The sequence below is a fragment of the Nuphar pumila genome, chromosome 4 (assembly GCF_984573655.1).
Source record: "Nuphar pumila chromosome 4, dmNupPumi1.hap1.1, whole genome shotgun sequence".
Taxonomy (NCBI): Eukaryota; Viridiplantae; Streptophyta; class Magnoliopsida; order Nymphaeales; family Nymphaeaceae; genus Nuphar; species Nuphar pumila.
In genome coordinates, this window is record NC_143252.1 from 87189016 (window position 1) to 87202614 (window position 13599).

The following is a 13599-nucleotide window of genomic DNA, read 5'->3' on the forward strand; positions in this document are numbered from 1 at the left end:
TGTCATTACACTAGGTCTAGAATAAAAGGCAAAAATCATGATTTTCTAAAAAAAATTATTAATTTCTATATTAAAAAATACCAAAAAAATTAATTTGCAAATTTCATTCTGGTTTTAGGGTTAGTCTAGGTATACATGTCAAATTTGGATCAATTTCAAGTTCATTTGCCATATGAGCTAATTAAACTGTTAAAATCAAAAGTGAAACTGAGGCAAAATTCAATGTTTTATGATATTTTTGCATTTTTAGGGTTTTAGCATATGTATAATCCTCTCATATCATATTAGGTTTAATTTTAACTTCATTTGCATTCATTTAAATTTCAAAATTCCTATTTTTACAAAAAATATTTTTAAAAACCCTAATTTCAAGGCCATAGTCTTGCTATCAGGGGCATTTTAGTCATTTTTACCTCAATTTCGAATTTCCAAACTTTCAATTTCATATTTTCACATAGTCAATCATATCATATCATCTTGTGTTTAATTTTATTTTCATTTGCATTCATTTGGATTTCAAAACTCCCATTTTTACAAAATATATTTCTGAAAACCCTGATTTCAAGGTCATAGTCTTGCTATCAGGGGCATTTTGGTTATTTTCATCCCAATTTTGAATTTCCAAATCTTATTTTCATATTTTCAATTCATTTTTATCATATATTTCTTATGGTTATATCAGGGAGGTATGAATCAGGGTTTACATCTGGGTAAAATTCGATAATTTCTCGATATTGTCGGATAAATCCAGATAAACCTATATTTTTGTGCTAACTTATTTTTTAGTTTTGCAGGCATATTCAAGAAGAAGTTTTCAATTATTTTATTAAATTCAACGTAATATTAGATGTAATATTTGGAATAAGATTTATATTTTCTGCTTAGAATAAGATGTATTGTATATAGTTTGCTTTCGTAATTTCAATATGTGATGTATGATTCATGCATATTTTTTCAAATCCACTCTTGTTGACACAAATGGCACGTGCACGAGTTCTTAGGGAGTTGACAAACTCGGTAGAATTCGTATTTATGACCATAGTCAGAATACGAATGAAACTCAGATTTATGATCTTCGTATTAGCCACATTCAGCCTACACTCTTAGGCTAACTTCAAAATGTACTGCATTTCTCAAGAACAAAAAAGGGATTTCTAAAATTCCTCAGAAAATATCTTTCAAATCCATATTCATTCATTCAATTTGCATCATTTTTCTGACTTATTTTCTAATTCCACTTCAGAGAAATCGATTTTCACAGAATTTTCTAAGTCTTTCTCAGAAAGTGATTTTCTCAAAACTCTGAGTTTTCAAATGATGTTTCGAGTGTTTCCCAAGTTCAAATCATGATTTTCCAATGTTTAATATTCTCAATTTCAAGGTTCAAAGTTTCAAAATTGATTTTCTCAAAATCTTTGAATTATCTTTGAAATTGGTTTTCCCAGAATTCTCAAATTTTCTTTTGGAATCATTTTCCATTTCAAAGGTAATTTTCCAATATAATTCATGATTTTCCAAGGAATTCCTTTTCCAATGTATTTTCCAAGCAAACATCATGTTTCTCAAACTTGCATTTTTTTTAAAATCTCATAGCACATGCCTGATTCTCTGTGCATTTTAGAAAAATAGAGCATGGTTTAGACATTTGAGCCTAGTTAAAGCACACTTTTGATCCTTGGTTCAATTACCCCTGGTAAAGGCGCCAGGAACGATTGAACCTCGTATCGACAGGCGAGTTCCATTCTACAGAATTTTCCTGCAAATTTCAAAAACGGAGGCGAGTTATTTTCAAAAACCATTTTCAAAACTTTGGTCGAGTTTGACTCGCAGAATCATTTCTCTTTCTCGTAGAGGAAGGGAAAATTTTTGCGATGATAACAACTTTCTGCTGCTCCTGCTTCACATGTTACTTACAACCTGGTGCCATCGATTCTACCCATGGCCCCCGCTTGGTCCTATTGAAAATCTCACCTGCAATGGTCCCTCAGAGCCCCTATAATGTTGAACCATTAGCACCAATGTATCCTTCCTTCCCAAGCATATACAATCCAGTATTCACAGGAAAGTACCTTGTAAACTTTTCCACCATTTCAAATATTTTGTATCGAACTGCATCTGATTGTTTTGCACCTTTGGCAGCACTTGTTGGTAACACCATTTGTTGCCCCCAGGTCCGCACTTTACTGCATATTTTCCAGGGAAACTACAACATAGACACTGACCTGTTGGTTCTGAAAGATCCTGCAGCTAATGAATGCTTCTCAGGTATTATGAGCATTTTAGCTAGCAGAGGGGCAAATAGTACCATTACCATTCCTGCTATTTGCTCTGTCAAATCATCTAATCTTACAGACAGCTCTTGTCCTGTGAGGGATGTAGCCACATTTGAAAAAATTTGTTAATATAAGGGAACTGCTAGATGCTTGCAGTGTGGTTGACCTGCTTAAGGAATGTTGTAGGCCTGTTTGTCAACCTACTATCATTGATGCTGCAGTTCATCTGTCTTCGAGTGGTTCAGCCTTGCTTGCAAATACCAACATACTTGGGGGGGGGGGGGGCTCAGAGACGGATATCTTGAATGATTGTAAATAGGTTGTTTATGCATGGCTTTCAAAGAACCTCTCTACTGATGCTGCCAATACTGCATTTAGGATTTATTTTTTTTGGTCAACAAAGTTTGCCCATTGGAATTCAAAGAACCTACTTTAGTTGTCAAAACATGCTGTAATGGGATTTTTCAAAATCCTTCTTGTTGTAGCTCTTTAAATACTTATGTTGCATCCCTACAAAAGCAAATATTAATCACCAACAGACAAGCATTAAACTGTGTTGCATTTTTGGATCTCAGTTATAGAAAGCATGTATGATGACTAATGTTTATGAACTATGTGTCATCGACTTGAAAGATTTTAGTTCGCAAGCATTTGGACAGCAAGGTTGCCTTCTTTGGAGTTTACCTACGGATGTTATATTTGACCATTCCACAGGTTTTAGCTTTACATGTGACTTGAGTGACAATATTGCTGCATCATGGCCTTCTTCTTCTTCACCCTCATCCTTAATTATGTGCGCTATGGAAATGTCACTTACCTACATTTCCTGCATATTATTTCCATGCATATAACATTCACCTACATATAAGCACATCAATCAACACTTAGTTTAATCACCTATGTTAGCATTAGTCATTGCACACCATAATAGATTAGCATCTACACATTAACACTTAGTTCAAATCACCTGCATATTAGTTAGTCATTTGCATATTAGTTCTATATAGAAATTCAATCCAGTTAGGTATTTACATATGAGTTGCATATGCATTTAGTCCAGCCTATGCATCACATCTCATGCGGCATATGCATTTAGTCCATCTGCAGTTATACATATCATATACATTTTACATTTTTTGTGTGCATCCACAACAGCCCATGAGCTGCTGCAGTCTCATATGCATTCATAGCAGCCCATGAGCTGATGTATCTCCATGTCATGTGCATTCAAAGCAGCCCATGAGCTGTTGTAGCCTCATATGCATTCACAGCAGCCCATGAGCTGTTGCAGCCTCATATGCATTCATAACATCTTATGAGCTGTTGTATCTCCATGTCATGTGCATTCACGGCATCCCATGAGTTGTTGCAGCTTCTTATGCATATCATATGCATTTCCCATTTCGCATATATCATAGGCATTTCTACCTTACATATATTATATGTATTTTCCAATCTAGTATATCATATACATTTTCTATTCCATTTCATCATATCATATACATTTCTTCATTTAGCATAAGCATTATACTTAGATAGATGCATATGCATCCTTTAATTAGCATAAGCATCATACTTAGGTAGATGCATGTGCATTCCTTCATTAGCATGAGTACCATACTTAGGTAGATGCATGTGCATTTCTTCATTATCATAGGCATTGCACTTATGCAAATGCATGTGCAATTCTTCATTAGCATAAGCATTGCATTTAGGCAAATGCATATGAATTTCATTCATGCATTAGGCATTGCATCTTCATTAGCATTAGGCATTGCATCTTCATTAGCATATGTGTTTCCATTATAGCTTAGGCATAACCATATGCATGTTAGTTTCAACGTGGTATTTTCAAACTCTTTTCTATATCTTGCATTTTGTTGCCTTGTGCTAACTCATATTTACAGGAAAAGCATGGAAGACCTTTATTTCTTTTTCTAGATTAGGAATTTCAATATTCAATTTCAATTGTAATGATTTCATATTAATGAGAATTTCTATTCTTCTGTTTAGATTATAATGTATAAGCATATAGTTGCATTTTAAATTCTCGTAATTGTTTGTGGCATTTCATTTTACCTTATTTTTCAAAAAGCATTGTGGGATAACACGAATGGCACGTGCACCATCTTAATAAGAGGTAAATAACCCTAAGTAAATGATTCACATTTATGACCATAGTCAAAATGTGAACAATACCTAGGATTTTTATCTTTTATGGAATAAAATTTGTCCTACATTTTAGGTCCTTTCTGAAAAACATCATATTTTCAAAAATGCATTTTCCGCTTTTATCAGAATTAAAAGTAAAGATTAAATCAAGATATATTTGTGGCCATAGTCACGAATATATTGAAATTTAATCTTGCCTTAAATTCTATAAAAGCATAAAAAAATAATTTTATTCTTTCTTAGAATTTAAATGAAGATTAAATTAAAATATATTTGTGACCATAGTCATGAATATATTAAAATTTAATCTCATTTCAATTCTATTAAAGAATGAATTTTGCTTTTAAAATTCCAATTTTAAACAAATTCTTTCAATGCATTCATCATTTTGCATCATTATTTGCCATCTTTCCAAATTATCTCAAATCATTTTCGAAATTCTAAGTGATTTTGAAATGAATTTTTAGAAATACAGTTTTCATTTCTAAGATTCAAAATCATTTTTTAGCTTCCCTTTTACAAATGCAGATTTACCTTTTATCTCTTAATTCCATTCAGTTTTAAATCTTATATCAAAATTCTATTTTTTAATTCTTATTTTTGATCTTCACAATTTTGAATTTCATATTTTGACTTTGAATTTCATTTTTAAATATTCAATTCTTTACTTCTTTTTCAAAAAATTCAAATTTTGAATTCTATCTTCCATCTCAAATTCAATTCTGAATTTTTATTTCAAATATCCAATTCAATTCTTAATCAAAGTTTGAGATTCACTTTGAAATTCCAACTTCAAAGTTCCAAATTCAGTCTTTTATCACTCTTTTCCAAATCCATTTTTGACTTCAAACATTCATTTTCAATTCAGATTTAAGATTCCAAATGTTGACCTCTGAAATTTCACAAGTTTATATTTCAACTTTTGATTTCAGTTTCAACTTTCAGAACTTCAAATTTCTAATTTCCTTTTAAATCTCAAAAATCACTTCAAACCCAATTTTTTGGATTCAAATTTCAATCTTTTTCAAATCAAGTTCAAATTCTGAACCATTTCCTAAAAGAAATTTTTAAACCTATTTCAAAATCACTTAGAAAACTCCAAATTTTTAAAACATTTCCAAGAAAAGCATACACATTTCTCAAAATTCAAAAGTCATAGCACAAGCCTAATTCCATGTGAATTTAGGATTTCAGAATAATCGCTTAGACAAATTTAGGCAAAGAAAAAAGCATGAATTTGATTCTTGGTTCAATTACCTCTGGTAAAGGCGCTAGGAACGGTTAAACCTCATACCGACGAGCAAATTCCGTCTCTCCATTTTCCTACAAAATTTCAAAATGGAGGCGAGTAAATTTCAAAACATCTTTTTCAATAGGTCAAGTGAGACCTTGCAAAGGGTTTCTCTTCTCCTCTTTCTTTTTCCCCTCAAAAGGAAAAGGAAGAAAGGGAAAAGAGAAAATTTTTGCAACCATCACAGGTTTGGTGACCATGATGGGACCCGTATTTTATTTGATCAAATTTATGCCTTTTCCTTGTTTAAAATTGTCTAAGTCATTATTTTGCAAATGTCAACTTCATTTTCATGCAAACCTTAGGAGCCTAGACTCTGTCCCAGCTGACATAATGCATATAGGATTAAGTATGTTTGGTAGGACCATATTGAGGAGATTTATGCATGCTCACTTAGACTTAGGTCTGAAATACAACCCTCTTCAATCTAGGGATTGAATGCAAACCATGTATGCAAGTCTGTGCTTCTTTATGATTTTCAAAATTCTATTTCTTTAGGACTTTGCATTAGAGCCATCTGATTTCTTGCATGCTTGAATCATATTTGCAAAACATCCCCACCTATATTGTCCCGGTCTTCACATTGCTGGGCTATCTCACTGAACCATAGTTCGGGAAAAAGCCTCACAACTGGGCCACTTATTTGGTCTAATACCCCCCCTGCCACGTACTAAGGGCCATAGTCCAAAGTATATCGGCAGGTGCTCAAGGATGTTGGGAAAACCATTAGCTTAGAATCGGAAAATTTTTTATGCTACGTACTTCGAGCTTTGGCTTGAGTATATCAGCATATCTTGATCGGATTCAGATGATTTAAACCTTAGAGTTAAGATTAAGGTCCTGCAAGCCTTTTCAAATATTCGCATTTAGAGTCAGCTTTTTAGGGAGTGTTGTTCTGCACATAATTTCTTATATAGTTTTGCTTCCGAATATGGATACCTTGTAACTCTTGTTTACTTATGGTATTTCTTTATATTTTCCAAACCCTGGATATTTCTTTCAAAATTTCCCTCTATTTTTTGAAAAAATAGGTGTATATTTCCCTCTTTCTTCAGATCAATTTTCTCAAAACCCTAGAAATCCTTTTCTAAAAATTCTCCTTTGTTTTCCAAAAATTCCAGGTGATTTTCCTTTTTTTCTTCCTTTCTTCTGAATCTCGAATTCCCAACCATATTTTGATCCTGTTTGCTATTTTTTTTTTCAAAAATCATGTATTTTTCTTGAATTTTTCAATCTCTATATTTCAATTCTATTTTCAAATCTCTTCACCTTATCTTCTTCGCATTTTCCAATAAATCCCCTGATCATTTCAACAGAAAATTGTCAGCCCAAATCTTCGATTTTCTTACTCATTCTTTTGTCATGGTTGGCGACCCTGCCTGGGTAACAAGGTGTATTTTAGTTGTTCACTCCCTTTATGGAAGTAATAACGCAATTGTCATGACTTCAGTGATGACTCAATCCCTGGTAATGGGATATCTTTTTTAAATTTTCAACCTAATTCTCAAATATCTCCTTCATCATCTCTCTTTCTTCTAAAATTTCTTCAGTCTAAGCCACCCCTTTTATTCTACAGAGGAAGCATTGGCATTGTGATATGGGAAGAAGACAGTACAACAATACAGAAGAAATGGACTCTCCAAGATCGGCCAGAGGTCAGCATCAGACAGGCGGCAATGACATTGATCCCGCCATGTATGATTTATTTCAAAAGATGATGATCAAGATGCAATTAGATCTAGCTAAGGCAGGTTCAGAAAAGAAGTCATCCAAGAAGAAATACAAGGTAAATCTCATGAGAAAACCTATCAAAGTGACCAAGAAAAGGGTTCAGCTTGACAACAATTCAGAAGAGATAGATTCAACAGAAGAAGACTCAGAGGAAGAGCAACCTACATTTTTCGAAAACCCTCTACATTAGTCTAAGAAAATCGTTGAGGAGCCTGAACCAATGAATAAACCTAATTTTCATATCCCGATGGAAGACCTGATTCAGCTGTAATTGAAAGAGATGACCCGCATGGTTAATGATCTGCAGGCTCGAGACAAAGGCAAGAGAATCTATACCAGCGAGGATTTCTATGACGGCCTAGAAAGAGATGACAACCTGGAGGACCTTCCTTGTAAATTCATTAAATTTGATGGAACCGACAATCCCAAGGCTCATTTGGCCATGTTCTTTACAGAATGCAACCAGTTTAAGAGGAACAACAGAGCCTTGTTTATATGTTTTCTGCGCAGTCTAGAAGGTGCTGCGGTGAGATGGTATGCTAAACACATTAACCCAATTGAACTACGAGAGTTCAACAAAGTTGTTAATTTATTCATTGAAAGGTTCCTATTTAATAATGAGGCATTGCCAACACTCAATCACTTGTACCATCTGAAGCAAAATGACAAAAAAAAAAGTCAGAGACTTCATTTACAGATGGAGAGACACCTGCAACAAAATGAGAACCCCCATCTCAGAGGAACATGCACTCCAGATTATCCTGAACAATTTCTCTCAGCCTCTGAAAAGCCTTATTTCAACTTCACCTTCCAAGTCGTTCATTGAACTTACTGAACGAACTGAGTGACTCGAGATGGGGATGGACAACAAAGTCTATGAAGGCATCACCCTCATCAAGAACAATCAAGATTCAAAGAAGAAAATAAATTTTACCTTCTCCGCCCATTCCGACAGCAATAACACCAATAACACCAATAACAGTAAGGGTGGCAAGAACAAACATGCAGGTCAGTAGGAGAAACTCTTCAAGCAGAATGATAAGTCTGTTCAGTCCAACTTTCAACAAAAAGAAAAAATAAAGCGTGACGGCTGAGGTAGCGAGCGCAAGTTTACTCCCTTAGAGCAACCACTCGAAGAAGTCTTTGAATACATGCTGACCAAGGGATTAGTAAAGCTTCCAAGAGCCACAGATCCTCCCACAATCATGGAAAGATTCATGAATCAGTTCTGCAAATTCCATCGAGCAGTAGGGCATGACACCGACCACTACTTTGTCTTCAAAAATATCGTTCAAGACTGCATTGACAATAATTTCCTTGTTGAATATGAAGAAGAGGACCAACTAGCCATCCTGACCAAGCATTTTCCTGATCATTCAAACTGACAATGCCAGAGCTTCATCATTTCTCAATTTTTTGCTTTTATCATTTTAAAGAGACAATATAGTCTTGTTTCTTTCCTTTGTCACTCTTTCTTCAATGCATCAATAAAATCATCAATTTTCCTCATAGCTTGATGCCATCTTCTTTGCTTCTTTTTCTTTTTGCAAAATGTCTTCTTTTACAAAGAGTGACCTCTTTCGGAGGGCTTCCTGAATCAATAAAAAAGCTCATTGCCTTGTTATCTTTAGAAAGCATTTTTCAAATATCCTTTTTCCCTGTTACACTAGGGCATCTTTTGAAAATTTATCTTTACTTCAAGATGTTCTGTATGCAGGCAGGATCAAACTCTTTTATCGCCAATTTGTATCAATTTCTATCAAATTTTCATTAATTTCCTATTCCAGTTTCCCCTTCAGGATAAGGGACAATCCTGAAATCATTCATGAGAGCGATAAGATTAACTATAGGGGTTTATCCAAAATCGTGAACCTTTGAAAATTTTTATAAAATCTCCATCATGATCACCGAGAGCTTTTAAAGTAATGGTCTTTTTCAAAATCATGAGTTCAGTATTTTTGTCAAAGATAATTTTTACCAATCTTTTTTTAAGAATCAACCCTCAGGTTGAGTCTTTTATAAAAACTGGTTTTGAACTAGTCTTTTCAAAATCAACCTTTGTGTTGATCTCCTTTTATAAAAACTGATTTTGAATCGATCTTTTCAAAATCAACCCTCGTGTTGATCTTCTTTTACAAAAACTAGTTTCAAATCAGTCTTTTTCAAAAACAACCCCTGGGTTGGTCTCCTTCTCTAAATTTAATTTTTACCGATCTTTTTCAAAAACAACCCTTGGGTTGGTCTCCTTTTCTAAATTTAATTTTTATCAATCTTTTCCAAAAATAACCCCTGGGTAGGTCTCCTTTTCTAAATCTAATTTTTATCAACCTTTTCCAAAAACAACCCCTAGGTTGGTCTCCTTTTCTAAATTTAATGCTTATCAATCTTTTCCAAAAACAACCCCTCGGTTGGTCTCATTTTCTAAATTTAATTTTTACCAATCTTTTTAAAAAACAACCCCTGGGTTGGTCTCCTTTTTTAAATTTAATTTTTACCAATATTTTCCAAAAACCACTCCTGGGTTGATCTCCTTTCCAAAATCTGATTTTCATCGGTCCCTTCTTAAAATTCTATCTTCAAATTTGCCTTTTTCCAGCTTAATTCCAGGCCAAAAATCTCTTTTCTGTATTAGAGTTTTCCTCCAAATCCAGCTTTATGCTGGACTTTCCTTCTAATTTCAGCTTTGCGCTGAACTTTCTCTCCAATTTCAACTTTGTGCTAAAATCTCCTTCAAAATTCGGCTTTATACTGAAATTTCTTTCAAAAATCCCGCTTTATGCTGAAATTTCTTTCAAAATCATGCTTTAATCTAGAATTTCTTTCCAAATCCAGCTTTATGCTGGAATTTCCTTCCAATTCTAGCTTTATGTTGGACTTTCCTTCCAAATCCGGCTTTGTGCTGGATTTTCCTTCCTATTCCAGCTTTGTGTTGGACTTTCCTTCCGATCACGACTTTGTGCTGAAATTTCCTTCCAATTCCAGCTTTATGTTGGACTTTGCTTCGAAATCCGACTTTGTGTTGGATTTTCCTTCCTATACCATCTTTGTGTTGGACTTTCCTTCCGATCACAACTTTGTGCTGAAATTTCCTTCTAATTCTAGCTTTTTGTTGGACTTTCCTTCCAAATCCGGCTTTGTGCTAGATTTTTCTTCCTATTCCAACTTTGTGTTGGACTTTCCTTTCGATCACGACCTTGTGCTGAAATTTCCTTCCAATTCCCGCTTTATTCTGGACTTTCCTTCCAATTTCCCAAATCCAGCTTTTTGCTGGACTTTCCTTCCAGATTCAGCCTTGTGCTGGAATTCCCTTCCAATTCCAGCTTTGGGCTAGGCTCTCCTTCCAATTCCAGCTTTATACTGGACCTTCCTTCAAGATCTCTGCTAAGGATTCCATCAATTTAAATATCAAGTAAATTCCTTTACCAAGAATTCCAGGATATTTTGTCAATTTGCTACCAAAGCTATTTATTGATCTCAAAATTTTATTGCACAAAAAGATCACCTCAAAATTACCTCTATTATTCCTTTCAAAAGGGTGAAGCTCTCTGCAAAAAAGAGCAAAATTCAATTCTTTTCCTGTTGGTCAACCGAAAGGATGAAGGAAAAGTCCTTGATATGTCCGCAAAGGAGCGTTCAATGATTTTGAAAAGCCAAAAATGAATTGATATTGATCATAACTATGGCACATTTCAAAGACAATTCTTCTGGCAATAAGGCAGTGAAAATATCCTAATCGATAAAGAATCCACTCATTTTTCTTTTTATAGCAAGCATAATTGATTATCTGCAAAAGAGATCTCTCAATCATCACCAAGTTGAAGGCAGATAGCCGAGTTAGACCTCTGGGGACAAAGAAGATTTGGATTATCTCCAAGTTGAAGAAGCATGTGACGAATCCTTCCAGAGCAAGTTCAAATCATCACCAAGTGGAAGGCTGATGCGATGAACCTCCCGACAAACCCTAAAAGATATTTGATTATCATCAAGAAATTTCAATCAAAGAGACAATATCATCAGTATAATTCCTAAGACAAAGAAGGCTCAGACCACCTCCAAGTTGAAGGAGCGTGTGATGTACCCTTCCAAAAAAAATCAGATCGCCTCCAAGTTAAAGGAGCATGTAATGTACCCTTCCAGAGAAAGTCAAAACATCTCTAAGATGAAGGATGATGTGATGAACTTCTCGCCAAAACCCAATAAAGCTCAATGTCTCAAAAAAAGTGCAAAAAGATCATGGGAAAATTCCAGATATCAAACTGTCGAAGTTGCCAAAAATTATCCTTTCTTATGCAAAATTCTTTCATCAATGTCCTTTCAACATTTGCTTTTATGAAACTAAGAATAATTCTTTTCTTTTCATATCAAGTTAATGGATAACGTCCTTGAAGAAGCCCAATAACAACAAAATTTGAATTCTACTCTTGAATCCATAGAGTTAATCTCGTTGGAGGAAATACTCTAGGTAAAACAGGGAATATCTTCTGCACATATGTGCACATTTTCAACATTTGAATCAGTCACATTTTTACTTTATTGGCAAAATTTTCTTGGCTTTCCAAATATGAAATAAAAACTTGATGTTCATTTTGATATATCCTGGTGTTGCCTCTTCGTTTTTCACATAGTCGAAAGAGTTGCCTTTTCCTCTTTCATAGAGTTGTCTTATTCATCTTTCACGTTGCCGAAAGAATTGCCCTGCTCCTCTGGATCACCTTATTTATCTTTTGCGTTGACTGAAAGAATCGCCCTGCCCCTCTAGATCGCCTTATTCATCTTTCATGTTGTCGAAAGAATCGCTCTGATCCTCTGGATCGCCTTATTCGTCTTTCGCATTATCGAAAGAATCGCCCTACTCCTCTGGATCACCTTATTCATCTTTTGCGTTGTCAAAAGAATTGCCCTACTCCTCTGGATTGTCTTATTCATCTTTCGTATTTGCAAAAGAATCGCCCTGCTCCTCTGGATCACCTTATTCGTCTTTCATGTTGTCGAAAGAATCACCCTGCTCCTCTAGATTGCCTTATTCGTCTTTCGCGTTGCCGAAAGAATCGCGCAGCTCCTCTGGATCGCCTTATTCATCTTTTGCATTGCCGAAAGAATCACCCTGCTCCTCTGGATCGCCTTATTCATCTTTTGCATTGCCGAAAGAATCGCCCTGCTCCTCTGGATCACCTTATTCATCTTTTGCGTTGTCGAAAGAATCACCCTGCTCCTCTGGATCGCCTTATTCATCTTTCGTGTTGCTAAAAGAATCGCCCTGCTTCTCTGGATCGCCTTATTCATCTTTCGAGTTGCTGAAAGAATCGCCCTGCTCCTCTGGATTGCCTTATTCATCTTTTGCATTGTCGAAAGAATCACTCTGCTCCTCTGGATCACCTTATTCATCTTTTGTGTTGCCGAAAAAATGGCCATGCTCCTTTGGATCACCTTATTCGTCTTTCGCATTGCCGAAAGAATCACCCTGCTCCTCTGGATCACCTTATTCATCTTTTGCGTTGCTGAAAGAATCGCCCTGCTCCTTTGGATCACCTTATTCATCTTTTGCGTTGTCAAAAGAATCACCCTGCTCCTCTAGATCGCCTTATTCGTCTTTCACATTGTCAAAAGAATCGTCCTGCTCCTCTGGATCACCTTATTCATCTTTTGCGTTGTCGAAAGAATCACCCTGCTCCTCTGGATCACCTTATTTATCTTTCGCGTTGTCGAAAGAATCAACCTGCTCCTCTAGATCACCTTATTCGTCTTTCGCGTTGTCGAAAGAATCGCCCTGCTCCTCTAGATCGCCTTATTCGTCTTTCACATTGCTGAAAGAATCACCCTGCTCCTCTGGATCGCCTTATCCATCTTTCGCGTTATCAAAAGAATCACCCTGCTCCTCTGGATCGCCTTATTCATCTTTCGTGTTGTTGAAAGAATCACCCTACTCCTCTACATTGCCTTATTCATCTTTCGCATTGTTGAAAGAATTGACTCATATTACCTTATTCATCTTTCGCACTGTCGAAAGAATTGCCTGCTTCTTTTCAAAAAGATCATCTTACTCATCTTTCGCGTTGTCGAGAGAATCACCCTACTCATTTTCAAAAGGATCGCCTTATTCGTCTTTTGCATTGTCGAGAGAATCGCCCTACC

At 35.3% G+C, this 13599-nt stretch overlaps 2 pseudogenes; both read left to right on the forward strand.

The window, feature by feature from the left end:
* Nucleotides 1-1871: 1871 nt before the first annotated feature.
* On the forward strand, nucleotides 1872-3124 carry LOC149840288 (putative GPI-anchored protein At1g61900; annotated as a pseudogene).
* A 4623-nt stretch (nucleotides 3125-7747) lies between these two features.
* LOC149840289 (putative GPI-anchored protein At1g61900) overlaps nucleotides 7748-13599 on the forward strand; it is a 71380-nt pseudogene continuing 65528 nt past the window's right edge.